General features: G+C 40.6%; 1 long non-coding RNA gene across 1 annotated transcript; it reads right to left on the bottom strand.

Moving 5' to 3' along the window:
- Window positions 1-14,217: 14,217 nt before the first annotated feature.
- On the bottom strand, window positions 14,218-22,037 carry LOC140688945 (uncharacterized). The gene is made up of 3 exons (XR_012063767.1): window positions 21,902-22,037; window positions 16,863-16,937; window positions 14,218-14,280 (listed from the first exon to the last, which is right to left on the bottom strand). It is a non-coding gene; the product is annotated as an uncharacterized lncRNA (long non-coding RNA).
- Between the last annotated feature and the right edge of the window lie 2,368 nt (window positions 22,038-24,405).

The raw sequence follows: 24,405 nt of genomic DNA, 5'->3' as shown, positions 1-24,405 counted from the left end.
GGTCAGGGCACGCACCCTCACCTGAGCACAGCTGAGCACACCTGATATGCCACACCTGAGGTGCCCTCTTGCCCACATTCTAGGACCTGCCATCAGCCACCCTGATACCCTCACCGTGGCGTAGTAACGTTTCTTCCAGGAAACATCCCGTTTCCTCTTTTACCATCTATTCCTATTCTTTCAATGAGATGATAGAGGAAAAATAAACAATTTACACCAACTCACATTTCCCAGCGTTACATACTGTTGCAAATATGACCTTCTTATTATGAATCAATCTTGAATTGGGAAGTGAAGAATGTCATGCAATGAGAGAGAAAGATGGGGAGAGATTTATTAATGCAAAGCATAGGAGGCACCTTCTTTGCGATGCACAGAACTGACTCTTGACCTTTCCAAAGGCAATAAGTGTAAATACGATTCAGCATTCATCTTGTTAAGCTCCCTCAGACTTGTCTGCACAAGCGTCTTGGGCTATCCCCGTTTATGGCATAGTACTAGGCAAGAAAACATAGGGGAGATTTTTCACTTAAAGGAGAAAGATAATGTATATGAAATGAGCACATTTGACCGTCCTTTATGACTAGATTACCTCATTCCATTGATTCTTATTTTGTAGTTGGCTTTATTCTTTTGATAACTATGTAAGTTTGAAAAGCTGAAGATCTAATCTGTTCTTAGAAACAATAATTAGTACATATATGTAAACTAAAAAAATGTGCAGGGTACTGTATATATGCAATTACATGCAATATAATGTGTATGTGCAGTCAAACTGTAATAACTCAACCTAATAAAACTGAAAAAGGAGAAAAAATAAATAAAATAAGATTTCCAGAATAAAAGAATGTAATTGCAAATACAAAAATATATTTAAAATAAAAATATGATTTTTTTAAACATCAAAAGAAAAAAGAAATGAGCCTTCTGATGGGTTGGTTGGAACTTGCATGATGTAAAAAATTGTCTTATTTCTCCATTCTGTGTGTGTGCATGTGCGTGTGCATGTGTGTGTGTGTGTGTGTGTGTGTACATATACGTGTGTAGGTACCTTTTGGACATCCTGCTTGATGATCTTGCCATAGTGAATGCCCAGAAGTTTTAAAGTTGATTAATTCACTGTGTAGATGGGGATTTTAGCTCCAAAGATTGTATTCCTCCACCAGACTACCTTTTGAAAAAAATTGTTGTCTAAGTGTATGGAAAAAAAAAGCTATAACCGAAGATGCTGGCCCAGGAAGAAGCACTTTGTAGAGGCGAGAGGCATGTGACCTGCCACCTCCTACGATCTGCCAGCTGATGGTCCATCTTCTCTAGGGACGCCAGTGAGTTATGGCAAAATCAATGATGTCTTCTAGTGTTTGTTGTTCTCTTTGTAATGTTCTATCCTCCAAAATGACACATCACCTTCCTTTAGTTCTCTGTGCCAAAACTGAGACAAGGCTAAACTCTTTGACACGTACAAAGGGTCTGTAACAACAAATAGCAAAATACACAGATATTTTCATGAATTAAGTTGTTCCTTTTACAAGATATGGCTTGTTCATCTTTGTGTCATCCTTGTGTCCACTTTGGGGTTGGCCCCTTCTCTTAACTCCAAACCTGCCTCCGCATGGCAGAGGCTCTCTTTAACCCTGCCTGCTGGGACTCCTCAAAGTTAAGGTCAAGAAAAGTCAAGAACTCCAAGTCCGTCTGTGTCAAATATATGAGATGGAAGAGGAATTTGACTTGCTCTTTGGAGCCCTGGTGTGTGAAATTATGATCAATGAAAGTGGCATGGTGATATAGTTCCGCCAAGGATGACAAAGAACTCTCTAAAGAGTAGCTCCGGGTTACGTGGAATGAGATGCTTCAGGATGCTGGGAGTCAGAAGCAGAGCTTGAAAGACCAGCAAGGATGCTCACATGTCAGGGCTGGAGAGGGTCATAAAGTTGCCTGGGGCAATCACCCCCTCTTTATCTGAAGGTCAATGACTTCCTCCATGGTGTCAGTTTAATGTTAGGATTCTTAAAGACATAGATCCAAAGGCAGAGTCCCCACATTGGTGTAATTCATCCTCCTGTTCGGTGAAAATGGCATTTGCCAAATTCAAGGTCTGAATGAATGTCGGATGTGGAAATAAATGTTAGGAGGACTCAGTTACCTGAAGCACATATGTTGCTGTGAAATCAGAGACAGAGGAGGTGGCATTTCTTCACTTCTGCAGTTATTTAGATAATATTTGGGATACATTCTCAGTTTGGTTGTATTTAGCATTAAAGTTAGGTTATGCTTATAATATTTGTAAAAGGGTGTGTATGTCTTAGCTCACTGTTTTCTCAGCACTGTTTCTGAGGGATACAAATAGATTCTGCATTTTTCTTGCCCTCCAATGGTTCCTCCAGACCAGGAATATATACAAGAAAAACTATGACAAATGTAATCTGTTCTCATGTCACCCTGCATTTATTTAAAGTGAAAAGCCAAGAAGATCATAAAGTCTATGCACCAAAATGTGTACAATCAGTGCCTCCTGACACTGACCACAGAAAGAAGAGAAAACAATGTCAACTTCCTGCAACAAGAAATTGGATCAACAAAAAGAACACGGTCCATGATGTGTGTTGGGGTGTGTGTGTGTGTTTGTGTTAATATTTTCATTGAGGGAAGGCAAGCAATTAATTGTGCTAGAATTTGCCCTATATTCTCTAAACTTAGTCTAAAGACAAAGACAATAAAAAAAAACACACACAGAGAGGCTGATCTGAAAGGAATCCTGGGGAATCTTCCACCCAACTCCCTCATTTTACTGGGAAGGAGCCTGAAGCCCGGGGGCGTGAAACGTCTGGTCCACAATTGCTTGGTTTGTTAATGGTGGAACCAGAACTTGGCAGCAATCCATTGATCTTTCTCCCATAACAGCCCTTAGGCGAAACACTGACGGGTTTCCCAGTGGCTGGGATAGACTGGTGGTTTAATAAAAGATCACTACTGAAGTCAATGTTGTACAGCTACCATAGTGGATTATGGGTTTTAGGACACTGAGGACCCCACCTAGAGTTTCCTTTCATAGGCATCCTAGTGTGCTTTTGGTATGGAACACAGTAGTTTCTGATGATGGGTGAGGCTTAATAAAAGGATTACTTGTAGGACAGAAACTGCCAACATTTAGCAAGTGCTTGCTCTGCCAGTCTCAGCTCTAAGTGTTTCATATATTAACCTTATGCAATGCTTTATTTTAAAAAAAAAGATACAATTAACATAACGGTTCCACTTTACAGAATGAGAAACTGAGGCTCAGGAGATGTGTCCAATATCACAGTTAGTGAGGACAGAAGTAGAATTTCAGTCTCAGCAAAACAGTTCCAGGGGCTGCTTTCTTAACCATCAATTCATTTTGTTGTCAGTGAAATCTGTGTACCGTGGGTACTTTACGTATATAAAGTGCAACTATGTTACATAAGAAGAGAACTGTTTAAACTTATTTCCACTACAGAGTTCATTATAAATAATTGTCACTGTGGAAAACAGAGCACTAAAGGAAAGTCACTAAGGAGAGGTAGGTTTTCAAATGTGTTTGGTAGTAGCACTGGAAAAATCCAGACCCTGTGAGGACTTGTCTAGGAGGCCAGAACAAGATTAAATTATACTGGTAAGAAGCTTCAGGAGTTGACGGACAAAAAGAATGCACTAGAATTCGGAAGGGAAAAAAAGCAAGAAAAAGAAAGAGCAAGGAACTGGCAAATACATACAATATACATACATGGATATATAGAGGTACAATTGTCCCTCAGTATCCACAGGGATGCACAGCGTTCCAAGAACGCCTGTGGATACCAAAATCCAAGGATGCTCAAGTCCCTTAAATAAAATGGCACAATATTTGCATATAACCTACACACAGCCTCCTGTACACCTTAAATCATTTCTAGATTACTTATAGTATGTGAATGCTATGTAAATAATTGTAAATACAACATAAATGCTGTTTAAATAGTTGCTGGTGCATGCCAAATTGAAGTTTTGCTTTTTGGAATTTCTAGAATTTTTTTTAAAATATTTTCAATTTGCAGTTGGTTGAATCCACAGATGCCACCTGCAGATACGGAAAGCCAACCGCATATTGCACATGTAAATAATATACCTTACAATCTATATGCATGCATAATTTACATTATGATGTGTGATCCCACCTGAGTCGTTTAAACTCTGAGATTTGAGGTTATAGCACATGCTCACCCCTCCTGTTCTTCATTAACCAGAGTCCCAGTTGCAACTTAGTGTCTCTTAAGTCTGTTTTTTAAATTATGTTTCCTCTGCTCCCATTGAGGGTCCTCAGTCCCTCAGCTCTGGATTGATCCATTAGGCAATATGTTGTTCATTGAATTCTTCTTTCAAACACTGCCTCTTTTTTCTCCATCTTCCATTTTAATCAAGACAGTTGCTCGCTCCCATGTTGTCCTTACGTTTCCCCTCTCCAAAGCATTGACCTGTTCATCATAGCATTTAGGCCCACCCACAGCCTACCCTCTACCTGCCTTGTCCATCCGTGACTCCTTTGGCAAGTCTTTTCGAATAGAACGGCTGGCCATTCTCAAAATATGCTCTGTCTCCCTGCTTTTTGAATATTTGCTCATGGCATTTCCTATACTTAGAGCCCCCTCTGCTTCAAAAGCCTACCTCTTCTCAACCTCCACTGAACTGCTACCTCCTTCTGGAAGCTACTTATTTTTTTAATTATCATAATCAGAAAAATACTTTCTGGTGAATTCTAAAGGACCTTTCATGATGTGGCAGAGACTGCATGCTGCCCTGAATTGTGGTTATTTGTATGTAAGTTAAGATTATGCAGTAGGGGTTCCGTGTCTGTCTTCAAAACCCTCTGGTTACTGAACACATTCTTGCTTTTTTCCACCCCAGCTCTCTCTTTAACAGTGCATGGAATTAGCCTCCAGACACAGATGCTCTAAATGAAGTTTTGTTAAATGAACAGATGCTAAATGCTTCATGATCTGTCCACTTACAAGCTTCCCGACCCCATCTCTTTCCAGTCACTCCCATATTCACCACATTACCGTGGTCCCCTGTGTCGCTCCTCAGAACTCCAGGAATAGTCCCCCTTAGGGCTTTGTTCTCAGTGGATTGCTTTTCCCACAAACATCAGCCTGGCTCACTCCCTCACTGGAAGCAGGTCTCTGTTCAAATGTTACCTGATCAGAAAAGTCTTCCCTGACCATCTTATATAGAACAGTAGCTTCTTCTCACCATCCCTCTCAATCTCTCTGACCCTCCTTTTTTTTTCCACCCATTTATCATCAACTAACATTTTATTTATTCATTTCTTTGTCTATGGTCTATTGTCTCCCAACTGAAAATAAAACCTATGAGAGCATGGAGATTGAGTTACTCTTTGGGGTATGAATAGCCCCTAGTAATAGCTTCATAAATGTCTGTTGAGTCAATAAAAAAGTGTTATTTATTTGTATTGTTTTTAGTGACACATGAATTGAGGAGAATGCAGAAAACATCACTATCTCCAAATCAGGGTAATTTTAAACGAAAACTGTGAAGCAAAGCCTTGCAGTTTAGATGTGCTTACCTCAACTGTTAGCACATGCAGATAAAGGACAATGGCTCAAGGGGGATCAAATTCAAGTTTGACCTATTATCTGGATCCAGCTACCAATTTGTAGGGACTTCTAAGGACAGAAGAACATGCTAAACCACACCACGAGAGTGCACCCAGCAGCACGAAGGCTGTGGGAAACTCAACACGTCAGATGAGCCAGATTTTCAACAGATAAATTCTAAAGACAAGGAAAGGACGGAGGGAGAACTTGTAGACCAAAAAAACCATATATATATGGTTAAAAAAAACAAGCAAGCAAGGCTAACTAAAGTAACTAAGCTGCAGAGGTACATTTAGGTAATAAAACTATAAAGCAAGGCATGGAAGTAATTACCAAGAAAGCCATGAAAGCTGTCACTTTGGGAGGGAGGGAGGGAGGGAGGGGCTGAAATGGGACTCAGCCCGCAGAGGAGCTTCTGGGCTAGTTGTCAACGTTCCATTTCTTGGTCCGGTGGTTAGTCAAGAATACTGTCTTATAGTAAGTAAGTGTCATGCATTTTGTTTGTATGTGGGTTGATGTATCTAGTTTATTTTACAATTAAATGTGGCAACGGATAGCTTGGCTCCCAAGTAGAGGGTTTCCACTTTAAAATTTCAGTGGACACTGTTGCATCATCTACTCCGTGTGGTCTGCCTGCTGCCTTTGTCCTGAACCCCCTCCCGCTCCCTCTTGAATGTACTGAGTGATGAATTCAGAGAATTCTGGGACTTAATCCAACTGCCTTATCACCTCCACCATCTTCCTCTTTCCTTCACTTTGTACCCATGCATTGAATTCAAGAATCAGTCTGTGTGCTCAGGGCCCTGTCACTCGCTTCACTTGCTGGTTAGGGAGCTTTAAGAAAATCACCTTCTAATTTCCTAATTAGGAAAAGAAGGAGAGAGAGAGAGAGAAAAGATGTAAAGAAGAAGAAAAAGAAGGAGGAGGAGAAGGAGAAGAAAAGAAAGAAGGCAGGAATGGAGAGAAGAAAAGAAAAAAGAAAAGAAAAAAGAAGGAGAGACAAAGGAGCGAGAAAGAGGAAGGAGATAGAAAAAGAGGAAAAATACTTCCTTATCTGTATTGTGTCTTCGTCCATAGCTCTACCTTGGGAGAAAGAAAGAGTGAGTGGGGTCTTAATGAAAACTTTGTTTATTCATTTGTTTTCCAAAAGCAAGAAACTTTGGTCCTCAAACAGCTTTAAGGATAATTAAAGCAGTGATGAAATGTATTGATTTATTCCAAATTTCCCCACAGGAGTGATTAATTGCATTTTGGACTTTGAGAAATTTCAAAGGAGATTGCAAGAGAAGAGAATCTTGATCTTGGGCTGTATCTGGCTGGTTTTTTTTTTTTCCTCCCTTCTTACTGTTATTAAAATCACAGCTCTGGAAACACAAAGACAGGAATGTGCTCAGTGTGTAAGAAGATTTAAAGAATGACCCCCACCATGGCAATGCGCATCAGTAGACACTTTACAATGTTCCAGAGACACCCAGTCAATAGTTTAGGAGAAAACTGTCACTATGTGGACTCTGCATAAGCCCACAGCCAGAGTATCTTATGAAAGTGATACAGTTAGCTGGATTTTTTGGGGGGGATTTGCATCTTCTTGATACTGCAAATGGCATAGGTTAATTTAACATGATCAAGTTCTCAGTCTTCCACTGGTAGCCCACAAGCTGGGTCATGGAGTAAGTGTTCCAAAGCAAGGGCATTCAGTTAAGGGAACAGACCCAAAAAGTCCAGAGGAAAAGGATGGATTTTTTTCCACCTATGGAGCTGTGGCCTTTCTAGCTCTTTTAATTTTTTCCCTTGACTGGAAGTGAATGTTAGATCACGTATCTGAAGTGGGCAGACTCACGTGGCTAGGCAGCGAGGATCCTTCTCTGTGTCTTAAGGATAGTGGCTGATACTGACTAGCTGCTATAATAATGCTAGACTCTGAGCTAAGACCTCAGATTTAATCTTCCCCCCAGGCCTCTGCAAGAGACCCCAATATAACTACCACGTGTAGATGAAGACACGCAGGCTTAGGGGGGCCAGGAGATTGGCCTCAGCTGGCCCAGGAGCTGGAGTTCTCCGCCCTGTGGGGCATGCCGAAGTCTGTGCTCTCAAAAGCAAACTGCCTCTGGAGAACCGCCCGCCCCCTCGCCACCCCATATCTCCTGCTTGACATGCTGGGAACAATGCAGACGTGAATCAAGGGCACGGGCAGCTGGGGTGCAGGAAAATGGGTGACACTGCTGCTCTCTGTGTGAGTGGCCTGAATCCAAGTAAGATCGTATCCGCTATCTTGGATCCATTTGAGCTTCAGGAATCCAGGAAGCCCAGAGCAATGAGAAGGGGGTCAGGATGGAGGCTGGCCCAGACAGTCTAGCTCTCCCATCGACGTGCTTGGTGGCCTTGGGCAAGTGACATTCTCTAAGCTTTCATTTTCTACCTATAAAAAAAGGTTAAGAACAGTTGGTACTCAATAAAAGGTAGCTACTGTTTAAAAGACAAAACAAAACAAAACAAACTGCCTCACTATTTGTGGTCCCACCAAAGTTGCAAATTATTCTTCAGGTCACCAAAGACCATACAGGTGAAGTCCTAACATGTTTGCCTTTTAGATGATAATGAAGGAGGCAAGATGCTGGAGAAAACCCAGAAACCTTGGAGTGCAAGTCCGGGCATGCAGATTTACTGCTCGGTGTTCCTGACCAAGCTTTCTACACTCTCTGGCCTCAGTTTCCTCATCTATAAAATGGGCACTTACCTCACACAGCAGGGATGAGGAAGTGGAATAGCGTATGTGAAAGCTTATGGCACACTCTGAGTCATGGGGACACAAATTGTTGTCTAAGCTCAGGCTAAGAAATACTAAGCAGTTACCCTAGAGTCACATGGCTGTTTACATTAGTCATAACATCAGGCAGAGTTAAGGGATTGTGTTCAGTATCATCTCCAAATGTAATAGCTCTTAACTTACCACCAACTCCACATCCAGCCTTGTCTGACCATGATGCTACCAGAAAGGAAATAATTTGCCCCCTCTGCAAAAGGACTTACCTGCTGGGCAAACCCGATTGTTAAGCCAAATATGCCTCAGAACCCCAGTCAATACAGATACCCAATATCTTTGCTCATTCTCACTAGCCAGTGTACGTTTAGACGTCTTCAAGGGAAATGCACGTATTTTCACCCGTTGTCATGACTGTGATTGTGTCTCCCTTCAAGTTCTGTATTTCAAACTCTGGGAGGTGTCAGTCCTGTAAGTCTTTGGTTTCCACCAAAATGCATCGCTCCTTCAGTGGTTCCTTGAGCCAAAGACCATCTCCAAGAGCAAAGTGCACAAATCATTCCACAAGTGCTTTCACTCACACTCCACCAGCTCCAGGTGGCATCGTTTTTCTACCAGTGAAAGTAGGTCAAATGAACAACTAAAGGAGAGGCTCGGGTGTTGGTAGAAGACTGGCAAGAGAACCATCATTAGCGATGCGATTAGGGTGAAATTTGCTCCCTTTGTTTCCTTCCAAGACGCTGCTGTGGGCAGGGGATAGACCGACCAGGTGCTATCAGTCTTCTTTCAGCTGATGCCACCTCCTTGTGACGTTCCCTGCAGTGGCCCGAGCGTCCTCAGCTCTGGCTCCTCTTGTGGCCCCCGAACTGCAGACAGGAGCTGAGATGCGTTGCGGCCGGGAGGCTGCCCTCTCCGGGCTGCCCCACGCTGCACCTGAGCTTGTGAAGCAGGTACATGTGAGTCTAAATCAATTGGCCTGACTTCCCTGCCTCTCAGCTTCCGGGGAATGAAAGCCTCTGTCAGGGCGTGGCTCGTCCGTCGTCAGGAGATGGCCACACAGCAGGTGGAGCCCACGACAGCCCTCCCCAGGGCTGGGGGCCTTTCCCACATGCTTTTCCTTTTCAATTTGTCGACCTAAGCTGTCTCTCTGCCTTTAGAAAAGGACCTAAGAAGTCTGAGCGCAGGGAGCTTCTTCCCGTAGTGGCTGCCAGGAACTGAAAGGGCCAATTAGCGGGGTCCCCTACCTGGGCTCTCTCCCCGCGCTGACTTGCTGGGGACTCATAAATTAGCCATGCTGAGGCAGATGCCAGACCCCGGGCACCTGCGCTCAGCTCTTCAGACACCGCAAGCCGAACGCGAGCTTCCCTCTGAGGGGGCATGCGGGACTTTCACTGAACTGCCTCAGCTGGAAATCAGTGGTTAACTAGGTCACAGGCAGCTGGTGAAAACTCTGGAGGGAGTGAGTCTGCTAGGGACTGGCTTGCTTTGGAGAAAAAAGCTTGTAGCTTGTTCTTTAGCCAAGGAGGAAGGGTTGGAAGAAGCTAGAAAAGTTTTACAATCTAGTCCACCCTTTTCCTCCTTGTCCTCTCTTGACCCCATAAACTGCCTACTTCAGCCACAGTGGACAGACTGCATCTCGATCGCTCTTCTGTCTCTTTCATGCTTGCCCCCCTCTATCCAATGCCTTTCCTACTGTCTCACTTCACTCTTGCAGGCACTACTAGACCATCATATCCTCAAAGAGAATTTTCTGGATCCCCCAACTTCAAAATAACCCCTTCCACTTCCTAATAAATTATTATATCTTGGTTGTAGCCATGTAATCATGCAACCTACACAGCTGTAAGTTGCATGATTGCAGGTAAGCTACATGGTTGTAGGTTACATGGTTGCAGATAAGCTACATGGTTGTAGATCACATGGTTGCAGGGAACCTACATGGCTGTAGGTTACATGGTTGCAGGTAAGTTACTATCTGTCTAGAACTAGTAGCCACTAGTCACATGTTGCTGTTGCACACGTATAATATGTCTAGTCCAAATGGTGGTGTGCTACAGTGTAGAATGCATACTTGAGACATAATGTGAAATAGCTCATTAATCTTTTTTTATATATTACACAACTAAATGCTAATATTTTTGATAATATTTTGAAAATATTGGGTTAATTAAAATACATTATTAGAATTAATCTCACTTTTTTTCTTTTTAACTTTTTTAATGTGATAGCTAGAAAATGATACATGTGGCTTGCATTATGCTTCTAGAGGACAGCACTGCTGTAGAGTATTTGCAATTTCGAATTGCATTGTCTGACTATTATTTTTCTATTAATGCGTCAGCCTCCCCATTTTGTTGCAAACCTCAGTAGGGAAGGAAGCGTGTCTTCTTAGCTCTTTGTTGTTGTTGTTTTGTTTGTTTTTATCTAATTCTGCCATACTAATTTTATAATAGGTAAAATTTAGTGCTATATTTCCAGTAGATGAGAACAGATCTTACCTACTCTGGAACTACTATAAGAATAAGGCAGAGCTTTTTAAGAAGCTCTTTCCAAAAAGTAAAAGGATGGTGGGCTCACCTTCTGTTCTGTGGAGAAGAGGATTTAGCAACCCTAGAATTAACCAAATAGATTTAAATTTGTGCAAAACTAAATGTGATCGGTAAGGCCTTTTGTGTCCCTACCTCCTTTGTCCTTGTGAGAGCAACCAAAAACCTTGCTCACATAATTTCAAAACTCTGTAATGGCTCCTTATTGCCCATTATACATTGTTTCTCAGCTGTGCGCTCACAGATCCTAGAAGCTTCTTGAAAATAACTCAGAACGGAGGCAAGGGAGGAGAAAAGGCAAAATGTGAGACAATTTTGCTATATGTGAGACAAAGCAAGAACCTGTCTGTAGATGGTAAAAATACAGATGGGCAGGTTTTGTGGGTGGATGATGCAGGGGACAGACAGTTAAACTCTTACATGTTTACAAGAAGTTGAGCCAAACAAAGAAATGATGTTTTTAAACGTAGAAAAAGCATGTTCATTTTTTAAAATGTGAAAAATATCAATAAATACTAAACATAAAAATATAAATTATACATGTCTGTAATAATTTTTAAAGTAAAATTTTACTGTTTATAAACCTAATTATTTGTACATTATTGGTATATCATAGACATTTTTCGTATCATAAAATATTCTTTGCCAATAAATTATTAAAGATTTGTCCATTCTATAAATGTACCAATGTTTGTTGATGGATTTTAGTTTTGTTTGTTTCTTTTCCTCAGCGGTGCTCTTGTTGTAAATAACGTTACAAGTATATGCATATTTTAAACAAATTTTGATTATATCATATTATTTCCTTAGAACATCTATAACCAGAAGCATTGGATTAAATATAATGTGTATTTTGAAAGCTTTTGATTCATGTAAGCTAGAATAAATATATAGACTTGTATTTTAGTTAAAAACAACCAAAACCCACAAAAAATTTACTTTTTCTTTTCTTTTCTTTTATTGCTATTCCAGAAGGATGGACTCCATGTATTTCCTTTCACATCACAGGGATAGAAGATAATGCTCGCCTTCCTTTGCCATATGAGTTGCTAAATATTTTGGATCTGGGTTCTAAGGAATAGTGAATGTATGATGGAAAGAATAAAAAGAGAAAGGGTTGAAGGAGAAGTCTGCCCTTGAGGAAAGAAGAGGAAATTGTCAAATAGAAGCCAAATCCAGATTCGTGGAGAGACTTCCTTTGAAAAGCTTATCACATGCTGGGAAAGAGACAATCTCAAGGGAGTGTGGGACTACTCCCATATGAAAAATTCTCTCACTGTACAATCTGTGAGCATCTTTAGTGTTAGGCCAAAGGAGGTTTTCATTTATAGGGAGGCATAAACAAGGCTAAAAAGAACATATTGAGGGGAAGACAGATGAAGATTTGATGTGATGGGACAGAAGATCAGAGGATATTTTGCCCCGAGGCCAGTCTATTCTCAGGAGGAGAAGTTAAGACCGGGCTGTATTCTGGCTCAGGTTGAGGGTGGCCAAAAACTTTTTAAAGAGAGATATCTAGGAATCAGCAATGGAAAATTCAGGGAAGTTTATTTGAGGCCAGGGGCTCAGCAAGTGCAAAGGCCCTGGGGTAGAATTGGGCACAGCTGGCTTGACTACTGAATGAAGGCCAGTGTCACTGTGGCTTAGGGAAAAAAGTAAAGAGAAAGATATTTAAAAATCAAGCTTAAACAGAAGGAATCCTCTTTAAGCCAGACTCTCAAATTTTATTTAATAGTTACCTAGTTTGGCAAACGTGTGTGAAAACAAGATCTCTGTTAGGGTGTAGACAGAGAAAACCTATTTGGAGAACGATGGTGTTTATCACAATATGGAAACGTATCTTTTACGTAGTAGTTCCTCTTCCTAATATAAAAGTCACACAAATAAACAAAAGAATATCTGTTGTAGCATCTGTCAGAGCTTAAGAGGGAGACAGACGAGTCGTGGTAGAAACCACACAACAAAAATAAGACAGTTGTTAAAATAATCAGAGATCTACCAATTTCTGACTGGAAACCTTCCCATAATAGGTATATTATTATTGCTATTCTTTTGCTTGACTTAAAATCATTTTTCACAATGTATTTTTAAGTGGGAAAAATTGCAACAACAGCATAGTATGATCAATTGTTAATTAAAATATACTTTATTTTCAGGTTAGACATAAGTATTTATGCCATGCTGTATATTGAGGCATGAATTTGAGGGCAGGAGAGCTGGAGAATCTTACATAGAATTACACACTGTAGGATAAATACTCATAGTTTTCTCTTCCATTTCTCGAGCGTTATTTCTAAGACTTTCATGTTACAAAGATTCTTTGTGGACCCCAAGTCCTTAAATGAAGCCTGGTGTTCGCCCATATTTGAAGAGAGCAGTGGTTTCTCTTTTCTGTGGCTGGGCCTGATTGCTGTCAGAATCCTTCTCTCAAGTTCAGGGTGAAGGCTTGATGCATGTGCGTTCTCCTTGTCAGTCTACCTTCCACCGACCTGAGGCAGGTGAGAAGGCGGCCAGTGTTGCTGCTGCTGCTCTCAGGAACCAATTTTCCTGCAACTGCTTTTCATTACAGCAGTCCTCAAATTACATTATTCCTGTCAAATAAAATGACTTTAGCAAGAAAGCAAAGCAGCCCAAATCTTACGGTTTCACAATTAGCACTCCCCCCCCACACTAGATTTCTCCATTCTCCTCTTTACTGAATAAACCCTATTTCTGAAATTCTAGGAAAGTGATTTTTCTCTAAATCTGTGTGTAAAGTAGTTGTTCTTTCATGAAGAGTAAAGGCAGAGACGGTCATTACATACATTTTTTGATTAGCTTTTGGATCCTAGAATAAGATTTTATTTACTGCTTAGGAGCAGTGTACATTTAAAACTCTCTTAAGTGACTGAATGAGACTGAAAGAGAGCTTTGTATTCAGAGCTTGGACTCTCAGCTTCTCAGAATGAACAGCTCCTACCTCCGTACCTCCACACTTAGCCACTTGCCTCTGTTCAAAGAGAAAGGAAGGAAGGAAGGAATGAAGGAAGGAAGGAAGGAAGAAGAGAGAAGAGAAGGAAGAAAAGAGAAGAGAAGAAAGAAAAGGAAAGGAAAGGAAAGGAAAGGAAAGGAAAGGAAAGGAAAGGAAAGGAAAGGAAAGGGAAGAAAAGAAAAGAAAAGAGAAAAGAAAAGAAAAAAGAAAAAGAAAGGAAAGGAAAGAAAGAAAAGAAAAGAAAAGAAAAGAAAGGAAAAGAAAAGAGGGGAGAAAAGAAAAAGGGAGAGAAAAGAGGGGGAAAAAAGCGTAGTGCTGTAAATACCACACCAATTATTCTCATCAGATAGTCTTCGCCTCCAGGTAAATGGCAGTTGGCTTTATGGACTCAACCTACAAGGAACAAAACAGACATTTTCTGTTCTTCTGAAAAACAACATTATTCTAGACAAACTAGAGATGTATCTTGGCCCAATGCCCCATCTGCTCAAATGTCTTATTTGTTCCTATATTATTTCAAATAATCAAGGACCTTCCTGTTACCTATTTCCCACAGCTTTCTAGCATAACTATTTCAGTTCTGTGAGACTTGTCTTCTATGTTCTGCAAGCACCCCTTTCATATATCACCATTTCTGTGTCTTTGTTCTTGGTTTTCATCACTACCAGAATGCCCACCTTTCTCTTCTCCATTTAAGTAGACCTCTCCCAACTTTCGAAGTCCTACTCAATCCTTATCTCTGTTTCCAAGCTTTCTTCATATCTTTATTTGTCATCCTTCACCATAATTCCTGCAGCATATTATTCCGGCTCCTAATTTATGTTGTCATATCGTGCCATTCAACTTGGCTTTCATGGACTGTGAGTTCTACCAGTGCTTAAGTATTGCACTTCTTTTGAATTACGAGCCAAAAAGAGACATGTGGGAGGCATTTAGTCATAAGTAGCAGGGAGATTAACTGATCGCTTAATTTGTTACAGGAAATGGTGACTTCTCAAGTGTGGCCATAGCAGTGACTACTCTGATGTGGACAGAGACATCAGCATCATGGATGTACTTTTGGGAAACCGTCCATAACCTCTGTACCCCCTCATTCCTCCTCCACACCTCCACTGTCTCAACCTGGTGCTCCCACTCAAGGTGCATTACATCTGTAAGACTCACCATCATGGTGAGCAAAGGGCATATATGGACGTGTGCCATCACCTTCTCTGTGATAGAGTGAAAGTAAGGTTTTCTCTACTGAGCTAGAACACAGAGCACATGAGGCAGAGGAAAAATGTAAATACATGAAAGATAAGTTGTGTATCCTCCTCCCTAATGAGAAATGCTTACCTGTGGGTAAATTGGCAACAGAGATGGGTCAAACTCTGGGAGACCTCAAAGACTGTGAGCATTCTGGCTACCATTTGAAAAATACATCATGCTTTGCAATGTAGCATTCCTCTTGAAGATTTTATCTTTGTGCTTCTTGCTATGTTAATGTTTAAGAAGTACGTTATTTAATCACTTCATACTTATTTGACGTTATTAATAAAAAATAGTGGGAAAGAACAGGTGAGAGCCTGGATGTGAGAAGTTGGAGCCCTCGTGTGCTGTTGGGGAGAATGTTGGCGCCACTGTGGAACACAGTTCAGTGGTTCCTCTAAAAGCAAACACAGAATTACCAAGTTAAGCCCACTTCTGGGAATGTATCTACAAGAATTTCAAAACAGCATCATTCATAATAGCCAAAAGGTGGAAGCCACCCCCAGCATCCATCAATTGATGAATGGACAACGTGTGGTATGTACATGCAATGGAATATTATTCAGAGTTAAAAAATGAATGCAACTCCAATGCATGCTACAAAATGGTTGAATTTTGAAAACATAATAAATGAAATAGGCCAGGCAGAAAATAACAACAAATGTTTTATGATCCCACTTACATGAGGTAACTAGAGGAGGCAAACCCACACAGGCAGAAAGAAGAACAAAGCTCCCTGGGGGGTGGGGGGATGAGGGAAGGGGGCTTAGGTTTGTTTCCATCTGTGATGACAAAAAGTATCCAGAGATGGAAAGTCTAGGTGATGCCACCACATTTTGAATATACTAAATGCTGCTGAAGCGCACACTTAAAATAGTTAATCATAACAGTTAATTTTATGCTATGTATATTTGCCAACAATAAAAAAGAAAATATTTTCTTTTAAAAATAAAAAGCTTTTGTTGTATGGATTTTACAGGTCTTATTATGCTATACCTATTTATTTATTTTTTGTTGTTGTTCTGTTCAGAATTATTTTATAAGAAATTCATCTGTATTTGTGTCTTTTTGGTTCCTATGCATGAAAACCTCAGTCCTTCAACCTGCCCATCCCTCTCCTTTCAATGTTCTTCCTTTCTGATCTCACTCATACCATTGCTTCCCCACCCTCTTTCTGCTGCCTTAAAAATCTCCTCCCTCACTCCTGCTGACACATTCCAGATGTCCAGTTTTAACTGAGTGGCTACCTCATGAACACGAACACCAAACTGCATTTTATCATAATTAGGAATCTGAGCATGATGCAAATGAAATGATACCCCATAGTATTGCTCCCTCATCAAATAGACGTTTCTACTTCATTGGGTCAAGCTTTCCTAGGTTTAACTATACTTCCTCACTTTAATCTTATCTCACTGTTTATAGCCAGCCGTACGTTTACTTCTTAAACTAATGATTTTCATTCTAACAACACTTCTTTTCCATAATTGTCTAATTAATCCATAGTTGGCTCTTCCATGACTCAAGTCAGACAAGTCTACTCAGACAAGGTAACATTGCCTGACAATCTGATCGACAATCTTATGTTGCTTTTTGTTGTTGTTGTTGTTTCTCAGGTAAGCATCCATCATTCATTCTCAGATAACATTTATCAGTCTATGCTGTTCCAGGATCTTCTCCTTGTGACCAGGAGTGAAAGTGATTAATTATGTTTGGGGGTTGGTTACCTCTGAGGTGTCTCTTTAATGACTGGCCAATAGTTCTTTATCCTTTATCAAATCTTCTCAACTTCTATCCATTTTCTGGGGGGAAAAAATGAAAGTCAGAGCTCTCTTATAATCAATGTATACTTAGTTTATTCTCCATTGTTAAATACTGTCCTAAATCTTATAGCAGAATCAGAACTGATTATGAAGCCAAACTTGTTATATAAACAAAATTGACTTTAGCTATTTATCCATAGTGTTAATTTAGAAATTCCATTAACTTAATATGACTCCAAGGAGCAACTACTAAGTAAATATGTGTTGATAGTAAAAACTTGTAAGAGCTCATTTCAAAAAATAAAAAGTTTTGTTGTGACAAGAGACTGCATTATCATCAGACACAAATACCTAATGGGGAGGGGCCGTGGAGAAAGAGGAAAGGGAGGAAGTTTAAGTTAAAAAAAAATCAGCCCTAACAAATTAAACAACACGGTAAAAAAAGAAAACAAAAATCAGTTTTGTTATTAGGAATTTGATTCATAAAATCTACTCCAAATTTTCTTAAAACTTAGTGGGGAGTTAAAATCATGTGAACCGGAGGTTTGCCCTTTATAATTACCCTGGGGTTCACAACAGAAGCCTCCGAGGGAGCCAAGGCACAGAGGAGGCTTTGTTAGGGTGAGAGGTACTGGGAGCCACCCTGGAAGGTGGGTAGGATTGGGGAAGAGTGGAGAAGGGCAGACCGTCCAAGAAGCAGCAAAAAAAAAAAAAAAAAAAAAAAAAACGCAGCACAGTGGGGCCAGCTCCAGATGTGGCTGGAGGTGACCAGGAGAATGATCAGCCAACAGGAAGAACTGAACACATACTGAAGAAAGAAGCAGTAACTCAGATGAAGTCAACTGGCAGGTGCAGGCAGCCTGTGGATGGCTTTGAAGACTGGGGACAACATGCAAAATCTTCTGGGGGGAGAAAGAGACACTGCAGAACAAAAAAACAGAGGAAGAACTAACAATGAATAGAGGCTGTGCTCTCATTAACTGTACTTCTCCTGCGGGATGCAGTAGGTAGAGGGAGGCGCATTGGCCCCCGCTGTGCGGATGGGGAGGGGCGATGCACTTTGTCTCATTGGTGATTTGTTTATATCGCATCATCTATGTGAGATTTCATAGACATCAGAATTTATCATATTTTACAATGAATGTTTTAAAGGTTAAGATCTACTAAGATAAGGCTTTGAGGTTTTTTTGCTTATTTTTGTCAGTCTGCTTTTAAATTTATAAGCATGAAGGAAATTACAAAAGTTACAAATGATTCTCTGAAATCATAACGCACATATTTAGGGTGAAGTCAAAGAAAAATTATATAAAATGATTATTAATAATAATAATAATAATAGTTAACCTTTATTGCATGTTTACTATATACCAGCTAATATTCTAAGCTCTTTTCCTGTGAAATTTTTTAAGCAGCACAAAACTATAAGGCAAGTACTATTAATGTTCCTACTATAGAGATGGAGAAACCAAGTCACAGAGAGAGTGAATCTGTACAAGATCTCAGCACTAGGAAGTGACAGAAGCAGGATGAGAACCTGGGGGGTCTTCCTCCAAGCCCACACAGGGGAACCCCAGACGGCATGGCCAAAAAAGCAGTAACAAAGGAAATCTAACGCCAAACCTCCAAACATAATCACTCTGCTGTACATTAAATCTCTAGAACTACAGTTAACAATACTGTGTTGCCTACTTGAAATTTGCTGAGGGTGGATTTTAAATCTTCTCATTATAAAAAGTAACTATGGGAGGGGATGAGTACGTTAATTAGCTTCAGTGTGTGGCGGTCATTTCACAATGTATACAGATAGCAGAACATCAAGTTATACCCCTTAATTATATGCAATTCTTATAAAAAGGAAGATGATGAAATAGTCACTCTGTTAATAACAGTCACAATGATAATTAGGATGCTCTAGGATCTTTACAGATTGCTTTCACCATTACATTATTATATGAGGTTCTAGTCACTTGATGGGAGACACTAAGGCACAGAGGGGCTATTTAATAGAATATTCTAGAAGCACTGGGTTTAAGCTTGAACTGTTTTTCAGGGCTTCAGTACTCTTCCACTTTACATAACACATACACTGCTACCACTAAAATTTAACAAGTAACAGTGGAAAAAAAAGTAAAATGTCCCCAAAGTGAGGAAAGTCACCAGCAATCAAAACTGAGAGGAATGTCAAAATGAATAAATAGCACCTGCAGAAAATGAATAAATTAGATACTTACAATGCTTTATTATTTTAAATTATGACACCACTAGCTGTGCTGGAAAGGATTTTTTTTTCTTTTGCTGGTTTTTGTAACTTTAAAAATATGAATTCCATCCTGACTGCCTCTTTAAATAAGATTAATTCATAGCATTTCCCATTTAATTGCTTTATCTGTTTTGGTCCATTAGATTCTATTCCAGAATACAGCTTTTACGATAAATTAAATTCTAGGGTTTTATTTTGACATCTAAGTTAATTTTTAATTCTGGAAAAAGTTCTGCCCTATGCAATTTAGTTCTTTTGGAAATGCTGAAAAAAAGGGATATTTGGAGCACTGTCAGTTATTCATGGAGGAGGTATTTCTCTGAGCTTTCTTTGGGTTTTCTGAGCTCTGAGACTCTGTGAAGGATGTTTGTCTGTTAGTTATTCCTATGATTTTCGAAGGGAGAGTTCCTCAGAGGAAGTTGGTTGGAGCACACCTGGGTGTCATGGTGGAATTGATCCTTGTGCTGTCTTCACTTGAGTAGCTGAAAAGGCATCTGCGTCTTTTATATGGGTCATTCTCTATAAATTAGTCTGGATCGGGCCATGGAATCAAAGCACCTCAAGAAATAAAAATGTAATATAGGAATTAGGGCTTACACACAGGTGAATAGAGCAGGGAGAGTGCAGGTCAGAACGGCTCTAGTCATGAGGTCGGCATAAGTCACTGATGACTTTAGCTTGAAACACTGAAGTGGGTGGTTGGTTGAGAAATTCACTTAATCCTCCAGTTTACATAAACATCCTGCCACGGTCCCGGTCTGCTACATCTGAGTGGGGGCTCATAGATGGGGTATCAGGTGTCATTTATGTGATATATAGATAATTATTGTTCCCTCCCAGCAGCCTTGTAAGGTGAGCACCGTCAACATCATTTGCTGATGAAGACAGTGATGTTCAGAGTGGTTAACTCTGAACTGAAGTCATAACGTGTTATGAGCAAGTAGATGGTGGAGTGGTCTATTGACTGTAAAGCCTGGACTCTAAACCCCAACAAGATGCTCTTTGAGTGATGCCTTTTCTGGGGACTTAGTTGTAATTTTGTCAGTTTTTCTGGAATCAAATTTTATTGAATAAAGAGTAAATTAGATACTATCTTACCTCATTCAACTCCTAGTACCTCCCATCAGCAGCTACAACAAAAGCTGCTCTAAAATTAAAACCTTCTAAATTCTAGACTGAGCATCTTTTCAGAAGTAAATTCTAAGCAGTGTTGTCCCAGATTATGAAATTGAAAATTGACTCTAAGAGCTCCACAGGATCCTTACTGTGTCCAGTCTGCATAGGTCAAATGGTGCTACCAATGAGTATTCTTATAAGCTCAAGGGATGGTCCAGAGCGGCAATTAGGAAAGAGAAGCTGGGGTGTCCACATGTGGTGCAGGAGCCACGCAGAACTCTCCAACGGCTACTCATCTCACTCAGAATACAGCCTCACCATGACTTACTCTCCGCCCTGATTTTCAATTTCCTGTGTGAACTGGCTTGCTGTTACTCTCTCCCTTCATCTCTTCTGCTCTCTCCTTTGCTCCATCACTCTTAATACACTGGCCTCCTCACTCTTCCTGGAGCTTGCCAAGCTCTCTTCCACACCAGCGCATCTGAAATTCCCTCTGCCAGGACAGCTCATCTCCATGATGATATCTGCACAGCATTCTCTCTCTCTCTCTCTGTCTTTCTCTTTACCTTCACCACCCACTAGCCAATCTAAAATGTTGACTCCCTCCATTCGACATATTTTATTCCTAAAATATTGCATCACAAAGAATAGAAGCTCAGTAAATATTTTTGAATGGATGAACAAATAAACATTGGATTTCAATAACCTAATGCTCTTAATTCGCAGTGTGTTGCCCCTGCACCTGATGACGAGTCCCTGATGACACCTGCAGAGTGTCACCAAAGAAGGAGCTTCCTTCCTGAGTTTTCAGTATTGATGGAACTGGTCTATTCTGGGAAAGTCCTTACAAAGAAGCGTATGCCTAGTTTTAAAGCTTTGGAAGACTGACTCATACTCTTATTTGGTAGAAACATATCTGAGGACACTATGCACCAACTTTCTATAGTCACCTGAACCTACAGACATCTTTCCAGAAACTCATCATTTTAACTGATTAGACATTAAATCCTATGCCAAATTTGGGGTTCTTTTTAGTTTGTTTGTCTTTTTTTTTTTTCAGTCTGGTGCTATTATTCTCTGGTGCAGCTAATTCACTACATATTACACACAGAACTAATCATTTTAGTTAACACTCAGTTAAAAAGAAAACAACTCAATTATTTTGCAAAAAATATAATAATTTAACTCTTTCAAGAGAAAGATCTAAAATCGCTCAGTCAATTGATTGATGGTCTAAAATATATTGAGATATCTACATAACCAAAAATGTACTTAATACTGTGTTATCTGTAAGGAAATTATAATGGCAGAGATGTTTATATACTAGGTGAAAAGATAAAAGTGAACCACGTGAAAAAGAAAGCATGGTACACTGGAGGTATCTGATGAAAAGGGCAAAAGCCATTCAGAGAGGAGAAATTGGTATAAACTGGTGCAATCAGGGTACTCTTCATGGAGGAGGGGGCCTAGAAGAATAGAGAGAATGTGGGTAAGAGGGTCAAGAGTTTGCACAAACCAAAGTGACTGTAATAAATAAATGGGATCAACAAAAGATGAACCAACCTCGTTCAAAGTTTGGCTTTTTTATTTCTCTACAACTGCTCCCCTTTGGCCCCAGATTTCTGACCTGTAAAAAGTGACTCAAGATGTTTGTCTTCCAGGATGGCAATGGAGATTTACCAAGACGGCCTGTGACATCGCTCCCGGAACTGTACTTAGAATGCTTTTCAAGTATTCTCAGCCACTCGTTTGTTCATTCTTGAAAGGTGTGTCCCTCCTGTATATGAGACATGTAGCTAGTTGGTTAAAAGTGAGAAAGTCAAGGTAAACTGGTGGCCATCACTGTAGCAGTAGTCAAGACTGTGAGATGTGTGTTTCAAGTCCTTTGAGAATCAGTGCTGATCATTTCAACCTCCTCCAGCTAGTTAGCTGAGCTACGCGTACTGTGAATCGGTCGCTACCTTACCAGGAAATGCATTTCCTTTGGTATAGGTCTACTTTTATCATGAAAATTTGAGGGAAAGAAACCTGTTCTTACTACTCCGCAGACACTGCCATTACCCTGAGTCTGTGCACAAAACCCTCGCCCCTAGTTAGAAATAGGCTTCCACGCCCAAAACTCAACCCACCTTTACCAGTAATTCTTCTTAACTGTGTTGTAGACTGAATGCTTTCATCCCCTCAGAATTCAGATGTTGAAGCTCTGACCCCCTAAAGTGATGGTATCAGGAGGTGGAGCCTTTGAGAGGTTTAGATGATCAATGAGAGGTCCTCATGATGGGATGGGTGCTCTTATAAGAAGAAACGAGGGCTTGCTCTATTTCCTCTCTCTGTCTTTCTTCTCTCCCCATCCCCGCCTCGCTCTTCCCTGTTGCCATATGAGGGCACAGGAAGAAGACAGCCATTTATAAACCCCAAAGAGGGTCTTCACCAGGAACCAAGGTCAGTCTCCAGAACTGTGAGACCTAGGTGTCTGTTGTTTAAACCTCTTTCTACGATGTTTGCTATAGCAGCCCAAGGTGGCTAAGACAAAGTTCTAAACAAATCCACAGAAAGCAATGCCATGGCAAAACGTGACTGAAATAGAATCCGAGACTAAACCTTCCATTGCGCACCCCGGATATGTAGCTTAATAGCATCATTGAAATGTAAGTAGGTTTGTACTAGTAAGGCTTGCTTTCTTCTTTCAACTGAATAATTTATCTTCAATGTGTTTTATCCTTTCTTTAACATTTTCTAAAAATGATTGTATTATTTTTCTAGCTACAAATTGCACCTGGGTCCCAGAATTAAGAGAAATGGCTTTAATTCTCTTCCTTGGGCTATGTACCACTTCACATTCCCTCACTTAACTCGCAGTTTTCTTTTTCTCAATCCCCATCCTCCACCCCTCACCTGCTGTACGACCTGTTTCTTTCCATTTCGTAGTTTAATTCACTGTGGCGCTGATTCAGTCCTTCTCTGATCAACCCCAGTCATCACGGGAAGGGTGGCAGTAGACTTGGTGCTGGACCGAGCTCTAGTGACAGGCACTGTTCTTCAGTGAGAGCAGGTGCACGTGAAGCCAGAGGGATGCTTCGTACAGGCAAGGCCGTCAGCTCACTCAGCCTCGAGGTAGCTGCCCCTGCCTTGCCCAGAGCTCACTGCTTTAAACAGAAGCCTGCTGTCAACGTTCATTCAGATCGATTTATTCAAAAGTGTTTAAAGTTGAGCTGAGTTTATTACCACAGATGTGGTTGGGGCCCGTACCGTGTAGCATAATATTTCATCAGCTGCCACACCAAACATACCCAGGTGACATGCGCTGTCTGTTGACAGACGTCTGGGGGTCTTTTATGGCAGAACCAAGACGCGGGGGAGGTTTGCTGCAAAATTTGTTTTTATAATACTCTGAGCAGGTTAAAAGTTTATGAAGATTTTAAATCTTTCCTCTTAGCTTAAATTACCTTCTTTTTTCTTTTACCCATCCCTGTCTCCAAAGAAAGCAGTAAGCCTGTCGAAGGAGGAATTAATTAAGCAAATCAATCAGTCAGTTTTATTAAGGAATTACAAAACCCAAGTGGAGCATTAATTATTCAGATAATGGGACATCCCTGAGCCTTTCTTTTCAATTATTGATAAGCTGCTATCTATCATCCAGACTGCTTTAGTCCTGATTTAGTTGTGAATGAAGCCAGGTCATGCAGCCAGAGCATATGCTCATTATGAGCACTGGCGGGAAGCTGGAAGTCAAAGAAAGGGGCTGGGGCTCCGGCTCTGTGTTCCCCCAGCGTGAGTGCGGGCAGCGACCACTGCAAAGCAAGGACCAGAGCTGTCCCGCAGACATCCCAGTGAAGGGCCAGCCACGCTGCCGTCTTCCGGCTGATCAATGCCATCATTGACTCTGGGAAGAGCATGCAGGGCTTCTCTTCCTGTGCCCCACCTAGATTTCTTCTGCACCTTAGAAGAACAGCTAAATGGGGGAGAGGGTATAGCTCAGTGGTAAAGTACATGCCTAACATGCACAAGGTCCTGGGTTCAATCCCCAGTACCTCCATTAACTAACAACTAAATAAATAAATCTAATTATCTCCCTCCCCCCAGAAAAACAGCTAAATAAAGTGACATTTATAATAACACCAATGTTATTGT

The sequence above is a fragment of the Vicugna pacos genome, chromosome 24 (assembly GCF_048564905.1).
Source record: "Vicugna pacos chromosome 24, VicPac4, whole genome shotgun sequence".
Taxonomy (NCBI): Eukaryota; Metazoa; Chordata; class Mammalia; order Artiodactyla; family Camelidae; genus Vicugna; species Vicugna pacos.
This window is presented reverse-complemented; position numbering and strand designations above follow the sequence as displayed.